At 44.0% G+C, this 12,941-nt stretch overlaps 1 protein-coding gene across 11 annotated transcripts in view; it reads left to right on the top strand.

The window, feature by feature from the left end:
- Dclk2 (doublecortin like kinase 2) overlaps nt 1–12,941 on the top strand; it is a 128,687-nt gene that overhangs the window by 46,799 nt on the left and 68,947 nt on the right. The gene's annotated exons all lie outside the window — the stretch shown is intronic.

Here is a 12,941-nt window from a genome sequence, read left to right as displayed (position 1 = left end):
GGTGTGCTCACCTCTCTCCCTCTGTGTGCAGGTGTGCTCATCTCTGTGTGCAGGTGTGCTCACCTCTCTCTGTGTGTGCAGGTGTGCTCATCTCTGTGTATGCCTGGAGACCGGTGGTTGACTTGAGTGTCTTCCTCTATTGCTCGCCGCCTTCATTGCTTGTTATTTTGGAGGCAGAGTCTCCCACTGAACCCAGATAGAGCTTGCCTTTTAGGCTAACATGCCTGGTATGCCCAACTCTTAAGGGATCTCAGCTCAGGTTCATTTATTTATTTATTTGTTTGTTTTCGAGACAGGGTTTCTCTGTATAGCCCTGGCTGTCCTGGAACTCACTTTGTAGACCAGGCTGGCCTTGAACTCAGAAATTCGCCTGCCTCTGCCTCCCGAGTGCTGGGATTAAAGGCATGCGCCACCACGCCCGGCTTCAGCTCAGGTTCTTATACTACCTATACAACAAATCCTTATCTCACTGAGTCACCTCCCAGCCCTCATTGTGAGGTCCCCTAAAAGTCCATATCTTCAACACTTGGTTTCCCAGGATGGTACCCATGGAAGATAGTGGAACGTTTTAGGGGTGGAGCCTAATGGGAAGCCGTAAGGTCATGAGGGTTTACCTTCCCAAAGGGATTGTGAGAACATGATCTCTCCTGCTTTCTGCTTCTGGAGTGTGTGGTCAGTTTGCTTTGTCACACATTTCTGCCACAATGTGCTGCCTTCCTGGTAGTCCTAAACCGGGGGTGGGGGGTGCAACATAATCATGAACAAGAGCTTTCAAAACAGTAAGCCAAAATAAACCTTTTGTCCTGGGATGCAGCTCAGTTGTCAAGTGCAAACTGGGCATTCTGAAGATCACATCCTCTCTCCCAAGTCTGATACGTCTTGCAACATTTCATTTAATAGCGTATGATTTTACTAATTTAACTTTATGAACTTTCCCTAAATCATTCAAATTAGTTTCCTCTGAAAAACTTTATTTTTGTACTCAGCACTTCTTCCCTTTAATTTATGTACTAGTTAATCATAATCCTTTGCAAGCTTAGCTGTGTGAACAGACTTGGGAGGAAGCAGGACTGTCTCTTGGTCTGTGTTGAGCTGAGCTAGTTGCCAGCATTTAGGTACCAGAAGGTGATCTGTGAGCACTGTACAGAAGGGTGTCCTTCAGCCAGAGCGTTCACGAGGGAATGGTCAGCAGTGTGGAGAGGATTTGGCAACCTTTATTGCAGTGTTCATTTTGGCAAGTGGCTTAAGCTCCCAGGCTTGGGTGAAGGCCTTCCAGTTTGTGGTCTGAGGAGTTAAATGTTTTGTGAATAGTAACTTGGAGTCACTTGGCAGAAATGTGCTGTGTCACAACATAAAAGCCTCTGTTCTCATGGGGCAGGGAGCAAGGGCAGGCACATTTTCCTTTGTCACCATGAATGCCGCTTACTCTTGGTCTTTGAATTGTATTCAATAAACCAATTCTATACCAGCTCTCAGAGGCTGGCTAAAGATGGAAATGAGGTGACTCAGAGACTCTCAAAGTGCTAATGAATTGTCTAACATCCTCGCCTAAGACAGAAGGACTCACATTACACACCATTACAGACCAAATAAAACTTCACAGTTTTGAATATATCTTATATGTTAAAAGCATCCCCACCCTGTGTGTGTGTGAGTGTGTGTGTGTGTGTGTGTGTGTGTGTGTGTGATGCCATAGTCAGAGGACACACTTATGCAGTCCTTTTTCCATCTACATTTATGTCAGTCCTGGTTGTTGACTTCAGTGGCCAGACTTGCACGGCTAGCTTTCTATCCCAGGCTGTTGATTATTACCCAGAGTGCATTTGACAAAGACATTTTGACAAAACTCACAATAATTTTGTTCACAAATCTTACATATACTGACTTCTCAGAAACAGAAGGGGATCTTTCCCTACCCAGTGTTAGCAAATGAGAAGGTTAGCAAAGTGTGCTTGGGAATGAAAAATAGAAGATGAAGAAAAAAAAAAATGTAGAGAGAGAGGGAGAATGAGTGTGTGTGTGTGCACACACATGCACATGTACTTGTGATGTAGAGGCGCACACACTTACTGAAGTGCGGGTGTGGAAGTCAGAGGTCAACCACAGTATTTATTTTTGCTTTCCTTTTGAGGTGTGTGTGTTTGTGTGTGTGTGTGTGTCTTGTTCACAGTTGAGTTTGCCATGCTGTCTGACCTGTGAGTTATCCTTGTGTTCTGCCTCTCATTTTACCATCCACATGCTTGGATTATAGAAACATCCTCCTCGGTGTTATGTGGGTTCTGGGAATCTCTGGGAATCCAAACCTCAGGTTCTTATAGTACTGAACCTATAGGGCCATCTTCCCAGCCCTGAGAACAGTTGATAGGTATTGTGCATGATCTCCCTGTTGCAGAAAAGTCAGCATAGATTCCTTCCTTCCTTTGTTTTCAGCAGTTGAACTTTTAATTTTTTTGACTTCATTGGTATCAAAATTTTTATACAACATATGTTTTATTGGATTTTTTTAATTTACATTTGAAATGTTGTCCCCTTTCCCAGTTTCCCTCCCTCCCAGAAACCCCCTATCCCATCCTCCCTCCCCCTGCTTCTATGAGGGTGCTCCTATACAACGTATTTTAATCTTATTCTTATCTCCAACTTCTCTCTACCTCCCTATACACCCAACCTCATTTGCTTTCTATAAATAAATAAATAAATAAATAAATCCAACCAAACAATAAAAACCCCAAAAGACAAAACAAAACAAATAAAACCCCCAAACCAAACAAAAAACAAAACATAACAAAACCCTAAAACAAAACAAAACAAAAACAAGAAGAGCAGACACAAAAACATGGAGTCTGTTTCCGTATTGGCCCAACTACTCCTGAGTATAGGCCCTGCCCCTGGGAGCATAAAAACATTTGATTTAAGGCAGAGTGCTCCAAGCCAGGCGTGGTGGCGCATGCCTTTAATCCCAGCACTCGGGAGGCAGAGTCAGGCGGATTTCTGAGTTCGAGGCCAGCCTGGTCTACAAAGCGAGTTCCAGGACAGCCAGGGCTACACAGAGAAACCCTGTCTCGAAAAACCAAAAAAAGGCGGAGTGCTCCAAAGTCTGACATGCTCTGAACATTGTCCGGCTGTGGCTCTCTGCTAGTTGCCATTTACTTCAAGGAGAAGCGTTTCTGAGGAGGGCTGGGCGAGGCACTGTCTGTGGGTATAGCGCTATGTCATTAGAGCCATTGTACTGCTGAGTTCCTTTAGCAGAAGAATAGTGGTAGGTTTCCCCTAGGGTCCAGGTCATGTCTAGCCTCAGACTCCTGGCATCTTTAGCACTGTTAGGAATGGGTTCCATCTCATGGAGTGGGCCTTGAATCCAATTTTTAAGAAATGGCTGGTTACTCACATGATACTGGCACCGATATCTTAATTGGTTACCTTGTGGGGAGGTCACTGTTGTCGTTGGGTAGTATTGCTGATGCTGTTGCTGTTGCTTCTCTAGTACTATGTATAGTACCTTCCAGTACCATGAATGCAAGGCAGGGGGCACCTTCCTGTTTTGATTAAGAGAATATGCTGCACTGAAAGCCTTTGAAGCCTAACCTGGGATGATGTCTGTGTGTTGTTTAGTCATTCAGAATCTGTTTTTTTCTGTGGAAAGAAGATAGTTGCCCTTTTCATCTGTAAGATGGTAAGGATAGGGCTGGCCTCGTGGGACATCTGTTAAGTGAGCAATTACACTGTACTGCTTTTAATTCAGCACTATGCTTGTATCTGATCAATGCAGCATTCGTCATTTCAGAAACACTGAAGTAAATTTTGTGGGCCATTCCCCTGGAGCCTGACCCTTCTATTTATGCAGGGCTTAATGCTGTCTTGCTGGGCAATAGCACTTTGGGACACATTGTTCAGGGCTATTCCTTCCATCTCTTACTTAAAGTATCTCCAAAGTACAGGGAAATTATAGTTAACAGACTAATAGCCAGTTGCCTCCATCTTGGCCTTTGTTGTGTGATGAACACTGGCCAGTAATGAGCTTTGAATTTCTTTGTGTCCTGTGGAGTCCCATTTGGGAACTTTCCCCAGCTGAAGTAAAGGACAGCTGAGCTACCAAGCTGCGCCTCCCATTCCCAGCAGCCGAGCTGTGGGTGTACAGCCTTCCTGGCTCCACAGCCGTCCAGGCTTCCAGGGAAGGCTTGGCTCTCTAGAGCCTTGGCACCCACTGCCTTGCTTGTCATCGGCTCTCCCAGAGACATCTGGTGTCAGGCCTCCCTAGTTTTTATCTCGTTCTTTTGTTTTGTTTTGTTTTCAGCAGGCCTTTCTATAACATGAAAAAAGCTTCCCAAAGGAGTTGTTTATCCCTGTGGGTCTCACAAAACCCCCAAACTATGTAGGAGGGGGGAAAGCATTGTGTACCTCATTTTTACAACCTTCTTTCTGAAAAGGGCAACTCACAGAAAGAGCTCAGAGGACAGAATGATTCACAGACCTGAGGAGGCGTCTGAGTAAAGTTATTTTAAGAGCTTCATGCTATGTGTTTGGGTGACCCAGAGTGTAGACCTGTTTGCTGCTTTGGAGGCCACTGCCCTCCTGTGGTCCTGGCATTCCTTTCTACATAAGGACCGTTGCATGAATTCCTTTAGAAATCTAGGAGTTAGTTAGCTTTATTAAGTTCCCCAGGAAGGCTAAAATGTAAAGTATGTCTCTAGGTAAGACTTGAAGAATTCTGTTTAGGTTTTTCTGTGGTTTCTGTCTCTCTGCTGTTGCTAGATTAGTATTGAACTTAAGAGCTGAAGGCTCTTCCCATATCAGTATCCTGTGTGCCCACTGTGCCTGGTTTACTAGTAATTGTCAGTATGAGTCAAATATGGCCCTTGTTAAAATGGACAGATGATGAGCCGCTGAGCATAAACTAAAGCAGCTTCCTCATCTCAGACATTTTGCTGCAGTTTGGACTTATAAACCAAATTGCTCACTGGACTATAAAAAAGTATTAGGATGAAAACTAAGGTTTGTTGACTTTGTAAGAATAAGAGGAAAGCCAGGTGTGATGGCATACACCTTTACCAGCACACAGGAGACAGAGGTGGGGATCTCTGAGTTGGAAGGCACATCTTGTTTGCATAGAAGATTTGTGGAAAGCCAGGAATACATAGAGAGAGCCTGTAATGAAAACAACTGTAATGAAAACAAAGCAAAATAAAAAGCCAGCAAATACACATACACACACACACACACACACACACACACACACACACACACATGGGGGTGGCAAAGAAAATAGTGAGAAGAGCAACCACAAAATTTGGGTTCTATGAACCTTTGGGATCATAACCTTTAGTTAAGAAGCAAAATAGAATGAAAAAAACATACTTGTGATGTAAAATATTTCTTTTTTAAAAGTGATGTGCAGAACAGAGGTAATGAAGGCCCAATAACTGATCCTGCACAATGAATTCTTGCCAAAGCAGATGCTGAATAGTGAGACTGGTGAACTGACACAGTTAATAGTTAAGGTACTGCCGGGCAGGCAGCGGTGGCACACACCTTTAATCCCAGCACTTGGGAAGCGGAGGCAGGCGAATATCTGAGTTCAAGGCCAGCCTGGTCTACAAAGTTCCAGGACTGCCAGAGCTACACAGAGAAACCCTGTCTCAAAAAATACAAAACAAAACAAAACAAAACAAATAGTTAAGGTACCACTAAAAATATTTCTTCTCCAAGAGTAGTAATGAAAGCCTTCCTCTTTTACTAAGACTCTTACTTTGCTTCTCTTTGAATATTTGAAATTGAGCTTTAACTAGAACAAACCTAAGGTTGATATTATCTGTGTCTGGGAGACGACGGAGTGATACGTTTGGGGATTACTTTAGGCAGCTAAGTGCTACAGGGACAAAGGCGTGACTCAATTTATTGAAGGGACCGTCCCTGCATTCACAGGTTGGAACCCTTTAAGCAGGGCCTTTAACAGTTGGAGGAGGAGGACAGAGAAGGAGGAGGCCCAAGCAGAGGCTTTGCAGTATGTGGAAGTTCCTGGAACACTTGGCAATCATTTAGAAGCCCCCAGTGCTGTGTGTGCTCTGTGTGTTTTCAAACCAGTAATGGGCTCAGACCTTTTACCCTACACACACCCTTTGAGACCAGAAGTGTTTATATTGCAGATATGTTTTTCTTTATTTCGAATATTTGCTTATAATGAGATATTTTGGGGTGGGAGATAAGCCTAACCTGACTGATTTCATACATACTATATATACATAGCCTGAAATTCTGTGTATTCATAGGGAGGCTGCATGGTGGTTTAGGAGAGTGATGGGAGTACAGCATGGTGGGAGTACCTGTTGGAGAACAACATGTGGGAGCATCTGTGGGGACATGTGGGGTAAAATGGGGTCCCATGTCTGGCCCAGGGATTGGGCCTCTAGGCGAGGCAGGACATGGGAAAGTTTGATTGTGTACCCCACACCGCTGCCAGGCGCGGGTGTCAGGCTGTGAGAAGCTGCGGGACACCCCCCCCCCCATCTCCCGCTCTGGGGGTGAGGAAGGACAGTCTGAGGTCCCTGTCGAACTTCCGGAATCGATAGGTTCTCAGGCTCTTGGGAACAGTAGATACCACTGAATGCTTCGGAAGAGCTGAGAACGAAGTGGCCTGTGGGTGGGCTCTGGGCCGGTGCCGAAGGGAAAAGGGCAGGGAGAGAGAGGTTACCATAGGGAGGAGAGTCCTTTGCTTGCTCTAGGGGCAGGTGAATTGGTGGAAGCCAGGCTGAGAACTCAGGGAGGGCTTTAGAGGGAAACCTGCTCCATTGCTCCAGCAGGGCAGATTCCCATGAGAAAAGGCGGTCCATGGTTTTAAAGCGTTTATTGTAGAATGGCAGAGAGAGGGAGAGAATAGGGAAGTAGAGGCTGGCCATGGCCACATGGAGAGAGGGGAGAAGGGAATGCAGAGAGAGGGGGAGAAAGAGGGCAAGAGAGAAGCAAGCAGGAAGGCAGGAGTAAGAGTAAGAGAGGGAGGAGGGGACAAGCGGCCCCTTTTATAGTGGGCCGGGCCTGCCTGGCTGTTGCCAGGCAACTGTGGGGGAGGAGTCCAGACAATACCAGCAGCTTGGGGCGTTGCCCTACTTGACTGATGGCAACAGAATGATGTGTCAAGAGACACATCAAGAGACTGGTGTCTGGGTGCATGGCAAACTTCCTTCTGTCCCTTGCAGAGATAATCTGCTGGGTCTCCGGGGTTTAAACCTAGCTCAGCCAGAAAACAGACTGCCTTTCGCGGTCCCTCAGGAACACAGCATGATGGGGAACATGAATGAGATTAGAGCCAGAATCTGAAGACACTGAGTACCATGTGAGCAGTGAGGTATTGACTAAATAAGCAGGGCTGTGCCACTGAGCCAGCCTGCCCTCCACAGGGACTGCTCTTAACATCTCGTGTACCGTCTGGGGTAAATATGCCAGGTTTCCCAGGCGAGTTGTGGAGCGGCAGAGCAGCTTCTCCGGTGTCAGCCATCCCAGCTCAGCCTCCAGGCATCGCACTCCACTCACGTACTGTAAGGCATATTTGTCTGTGGCACTTCTTCCTCCCGTGTGTCCCTAAGGGTCATCTCCTACCCTTGAGATACTTCCTTCCCACCGCTCACTCACCTTGGAACCTGCCACAGGCACCTCTAGAAGGCACGGCCGCTGGCAATACACACTTCTGCATGTGTGCCCCAGTGTGTGCAAGCTGTGACGAGATAGAGTGCCATGCGCACTCCTGCGCAGAGCTTTCGTGGTGTGCAGCGATGCAGTAGAATTCTTCGCTGGGGAAAAGGAGTCTTCCCCAGCTTACATAAAAGTGCATTGAATGGGTCATGAGAGGTCCCAAGGACACCAGCCAACTTGTGTCTCCTCAGATTTTGATGTCCCCGGTCAGTTAAAGACCCCAATTGGGAAGGTTAAATAACTTAACCAGGAGTATTTGTTATGTGGCTGAGGGCATGGGAGTTCTAATGACCTAATAAGTGAATTGTGTTTCACAGAAAGTTGGGACAGAGCCAAAAATGGTATCCTTTCTGTGATCTGTTAAAACTCCAGCTTGGCAGTTTGTTCCCATTAGACCTTGTTCTGAAAGAAGGAAAAAGGAGGGTCCCACGTACCCCAGGGTATTAGGAACATTTGTGTTATTTGGTCATATATAACAAGAACCTAAGAAATATGAGCCAAGGCTAGGTGTAGTGGAAAATACATAGGATCCCAACACTTTGAAAGCAGAGGCAGAATTGTCAAGTCAGAGCCCACAGTACATTACAAAGCGATGTTCTTTAAAACAAACAAAGCAGAAAACACCTTTTATTACTTTCAATTTGTTAGTGAGATAATTGTTAAAAGCAACTGTGACTTAGTGGAGACTTGTGACTCCAAAATCAGCACCCATTGCCCCTCATTAATCTATTCTGTACTGACTTAAAAAAAAAATAGTCATCGTGTGTGTGTGTGTGTGTGTGTGTGTGTGTGTGTGTGTGTTGTATATCACTGAGATAGTTCAAACAATTTGCAGTAGAAGCAGATGAGAAAGGAACAAAACGGGTTTGTTAAAAAACATTTGATTTCTTGGAGCTTTATGGAGATTGCACCTAGATAAAAAAATCTGGCAGTTGGTGTGTGGAAAACTTAGTTTAAATACAAGTAGGAGGTTTTCCTTTTGTGGTGTAAATCAGCCCAGAATTGCATTGATGTAGGCTATCTGTTAACCCATAGGGGTCTTGTAAAACAGGAATAAATGTGCTTTCTATTTGCAGTTCCAGCTAGCCTCTATAAATTAGAAAAATAAATGGATTCTGGTGAATCTGCAGCCTGTGGAGCTACTCCATAGATGTTCCCTCCAGAGCCAGTTGTACGGCTCTGCTCCTTGCTCGGGGGTAATATATCTAGGATGTACATTACAAAGGAACAAAATAGAATTTTTTTTTTCTTTTTGGTTCCCAGAGGCCTAACATGGTTCCCACTTCTTTAGATTATACCAGATAATTTATAAGACATGAAACTGATAAAAGATGGCATGACACTCTATAACTCAATAGAGTAACTCACAAAAGTTTTCTGGAATCAGTTTGGCTTTCAGATATATGAACAGTTTGTGAGGGAAGGAAGGAAGCCAGATAATATACACTTACAAGTTTGCACAGATGCACACACTGTCCAGGGATGTGTTTCCATCCGGGTTTGGAAGGGGGTAGGAGAGTCGGGGATGAGAGATTGAAATTTGTGAAACTGTTATTTTCTTAGAGCTGAATTCCAGAGCACCTAAATGAAAAGCGGGGAGTAATATGACCTGCAAGATGCTTGCGTGTGGCTTCTTTTCAGAGAGGATGAGAGGCAATATTGACCTCTGACAGTCCTGAGTCTTCTTGCCAGCTGCTCAAGGGTCTGTGATATTCCTTCCGAGGCTTGATCAGGTTTGATCAGAGTCATGTACGTTTCGACATGCCTGACTTCCTACATGTCTTCGTCTTCTATTACTGTCTTTTTTTTTTTTTTTTTGGTTATTTATAACACTTTAGATATCGAATTATTTGGGCTCAGATGACACAGTTACTACCATCTAGCTTAGACTGTACTTGGTTTTCTCTTTTATTCAAGAGTTGGGCATCACTGCGCTCCATAGAGCAGAATTGCAGAGTTAGCGTTCCAGTGAGCCCAGCAGAGGAGGCTGGGCTTGTACAAATAGACTGAGTGAAGCAAAAACAAAGAGTGAGTGGAGAGGTCGTTTCCAGGTTACTCTGCTCATCTGTAGGGATCGGGAGGGAGAACAACTGGTAAAGATCGTGTTGGTGAACATCAGGTTACTTAAAAAAAAGAAGGTGAAGGCACGGGGAACTTAATGGCCATGTCTGTAGAAGTTGGCCTGTTGGGAAGTTTGGCTGTTGTCTCTCTAACCTGATTTCCTTGGGGTTTAGACCTAAGTTTCAGCTAGAATGTGACACCTCAGCACAAGGGACCGCATTTCAAATTTTGGACCCAATCCAAAAACAGTGACCCTAGAATTTTTATTTAACATTAGCAAGCTACTTTCAAACTCTTGGCCACATGGTTCATTTCTGACATTTCTTTATTTTTGTGCCAGCAGGATAAAGGTGACCTTCAGTTTTGCCTTGGAAATTAGAGTATAATGTCTATTTCTCTTAATCCCAGCTGCAAACTAGGATCACCTGGGAGAGGTTGTGATCACTTATGAAATGCAGATGCTTGGCCGTATGCCTGAACCAGCTTGCAGGGTTCAGGGTTTTGTGGTGTCATTGTTTTTTTTTTTTTTTTTTAAAAAAAAACTTTGTAGCAATAGTAGAAACCACTTCTCTGAGAACCATTCCTTTTAGTATATACATCCTCTCAATGCCTCTTTCCTAATGCCTACAACACACTCCACAGATTAAAACCTGTATCTCATCAGTAAATTGCTACAGTTCTGGATACTCTGCAGGTTTTTATAACTATCGGTTGAAAGATAAGAGAATCTGTTGAGTCTATATACTGTTTAAAGATTTGGAATTTGGCTGGGCATTGTGGCACATGCCCTTAATTCTAGCGCTTAGGAGAAAAGGCAGGTGGATCTCTATGATTTTGAGGCCAGCCTGGTCTATATTAGCACATTCCATGACAGGCAAGACTAAATAGTGATACCCTGTCTCAAATATGTGTGTGTGTGTATGTATGTATGTATTCATTCTTTGAAGTCTGCTTGTAACTTGCCAAGGACTGAACTCTATAACTTGTCTCTCTGGATGTTAAAGATTGGTCTTCAGGTACAATAACGTTGCACAAAGGAAACTCTTACCATAGACTCTTCCTCACTCTGTCAAGCCTCTTACTGTTCCCTGTTTCCTTTGAAAGATTTTGACCACTTTGATTTATGAAAACACTTATTTGGGTTTGCATGAATAACCTCTTTATTTTATAGCCAAGAAATGAATTCATCCCTCCCGAGACAAGTCAATCTGTAGCCTTGAGGGGAGGGGCCCTGAAGGCATGAGTGTTATTCTGGTTAGGATTGTTACTTACACAGGAGAAACTTCCATATTTAAGACACTTCACTTAATAACAACTGTATGTTGAGGCAGTTGTGATTAAATGAAAATGATCATTGCACCTTGCCTGATTCTGTGGTTTCTTCTGCTCTTTGTCTGTCTTGAATATATGCCACTATTTTTGTCCAGTAGCTGTAGCAGCTGCTAGAAATGCCATGCATGCTTGCTGGGAATTGGGTGATAATTTCATATACAATGTATGTTGATTGGATTGCCCAAGGTTGTTTTCTTTTATAAATTTGTCTTTCCACAAAAGGGTTAGATTGGAGAATTTGCCCCAATTACTAAAGACTGATTTTGAATGTGCAGTGTTGTCAGCCATAGTTGTTGCTGTAGGCAGCTGCACACTGTGCATTATTAGCTTGAATTCATAGTAACTGTTTCACAGTAGGAATTGTGAAAATCGATTAGAGGCAAGGAAAGCAAGGGAAAAACCAAAGAAAACAAGGACAGCAAAGGCGGCACCAACGGTGAGCTGTAGGGTATTCAATTTGATAATTTCTTGCTTCTGTTTGGGTACATTTCAATACTGCTTGAATTTACTTTAATTAGTTGGCATATGAGGCATCTGAACTAGGATTCTACTCCTTAGAGAAAGTTTAGATAACAGTACCCACATGGAGTTTATTATAAAATCCCACCAACATTTCTCTGTCCCTCACCCGCATGGCTGCTACATGTGTGTGCTACGGAGTGTGTGCTGTGTCTTTTTCCTCAGAGGTGAAATTCTGGAAGCTCCCTCACATGATGAATACATTATCTTCCGTATTCTTTGTGTGACAAAGGTCATGTAAGCTGAACTGTTAATGCATATATCATCCGAGTCTGCAACCAGGGGACTCAAAACAAGGATGAAAAGCCCTCTACCCTTGGAGCCTTTGCACTGTAAAAGGGCTCTGCCAGCCCAGCGCTGGTTATTTATATTTTAGTTTAACTGATTGGGAGACATCCCCCAGCCTCTGCTTCCAGATCATTATGAATAGTCTAGCTTTGCTTATTCTTTTCCTCTTCAGAATCCTTTCTTGTCGAGGTGATAAATGGTGGGTGGGTCACTGCTTAATGAGGACCGTGATCCTGTAAAATAGCCTCTGATTGCAGAGTAGCCGAGTGGGTGCACTATTCTCCTGGGAGGCGGATTACTGGGGTGGGGTGGGGTTGAGTGAATTCCCTTTCATGTCCAGGAGGTAAATTGTGTTTCCCCCCCTCCTCCCACCCCCTGTCAGTTAAAGACAATTAGAGGTGCTCTCTGATTTCAAGGGGAACAAAATAATGTTCCCCCCAAATGATGTATTCCATTTGAAGAGAGAAAGCAAATTTTGACTTCCTTGGGCTGCTGCAGTGGCTTTGGCTCATGAAAGGCAAACCCTCATGAGTATGCAAGTCATTGTAAGGAGACTTTGTGGATCTGATACTCATGGAAGAGTTGCTGTGAAATGGTAGCAGGGAAATAGTTTGCATCACCTTCTCACCTCATACCAGTTTGCTGATTCTTTGTCAACTTAATCTTTAGAGGAGTTTTGATACAAAAATCTGATACTTATGTAAGAAAGTCTAAACTTCCTGGGTTCTCCCACTCTTTATATAGTAGCTACCATTAGATTATTAGTCTTACACAGGAAGGAGAGCCCTGCTTCCAGTGTGGTCTCTGTTGAGATCCTAGAACTCTGTGATAGGCTTCCATTGACATTCAGTAATTAATAAGTAAATTGGTTTGGCAATGATACTCTATGTTGTGAGCACTTGCCCACATCCTATCAGCGCTGAAGAAATGGCTCGGCAGCAGGTCTTCCTTGATAGCTTTGGTTTTGGGGTTATTCCAGTCATTGAACTGATCATGAAGCTGAGCTGTTTTAATTTCTCCAAGGCTGTGTGGTCTTTGAAGGCCAAAGATGAGAGTTGGTT

The sequence above is a fragment of the Mus pahari genome, chromosome 4, assembly GCF_900095145.1.
Source record: "Mus pahari chromosome 4, PAHARI_EIJ_v1.1, whole genome shotgun sequence".
NCBI lineage: Eukaryota > Metazoa > Chordata > Mammalia > Rodentia > Muridae > Mus > Mus pahari.
The sequence above is the reverse complement of the archived record's forward strand: the minus strand, read 5'-3'. Positions and strand labels throughout refer to the sequence as shown.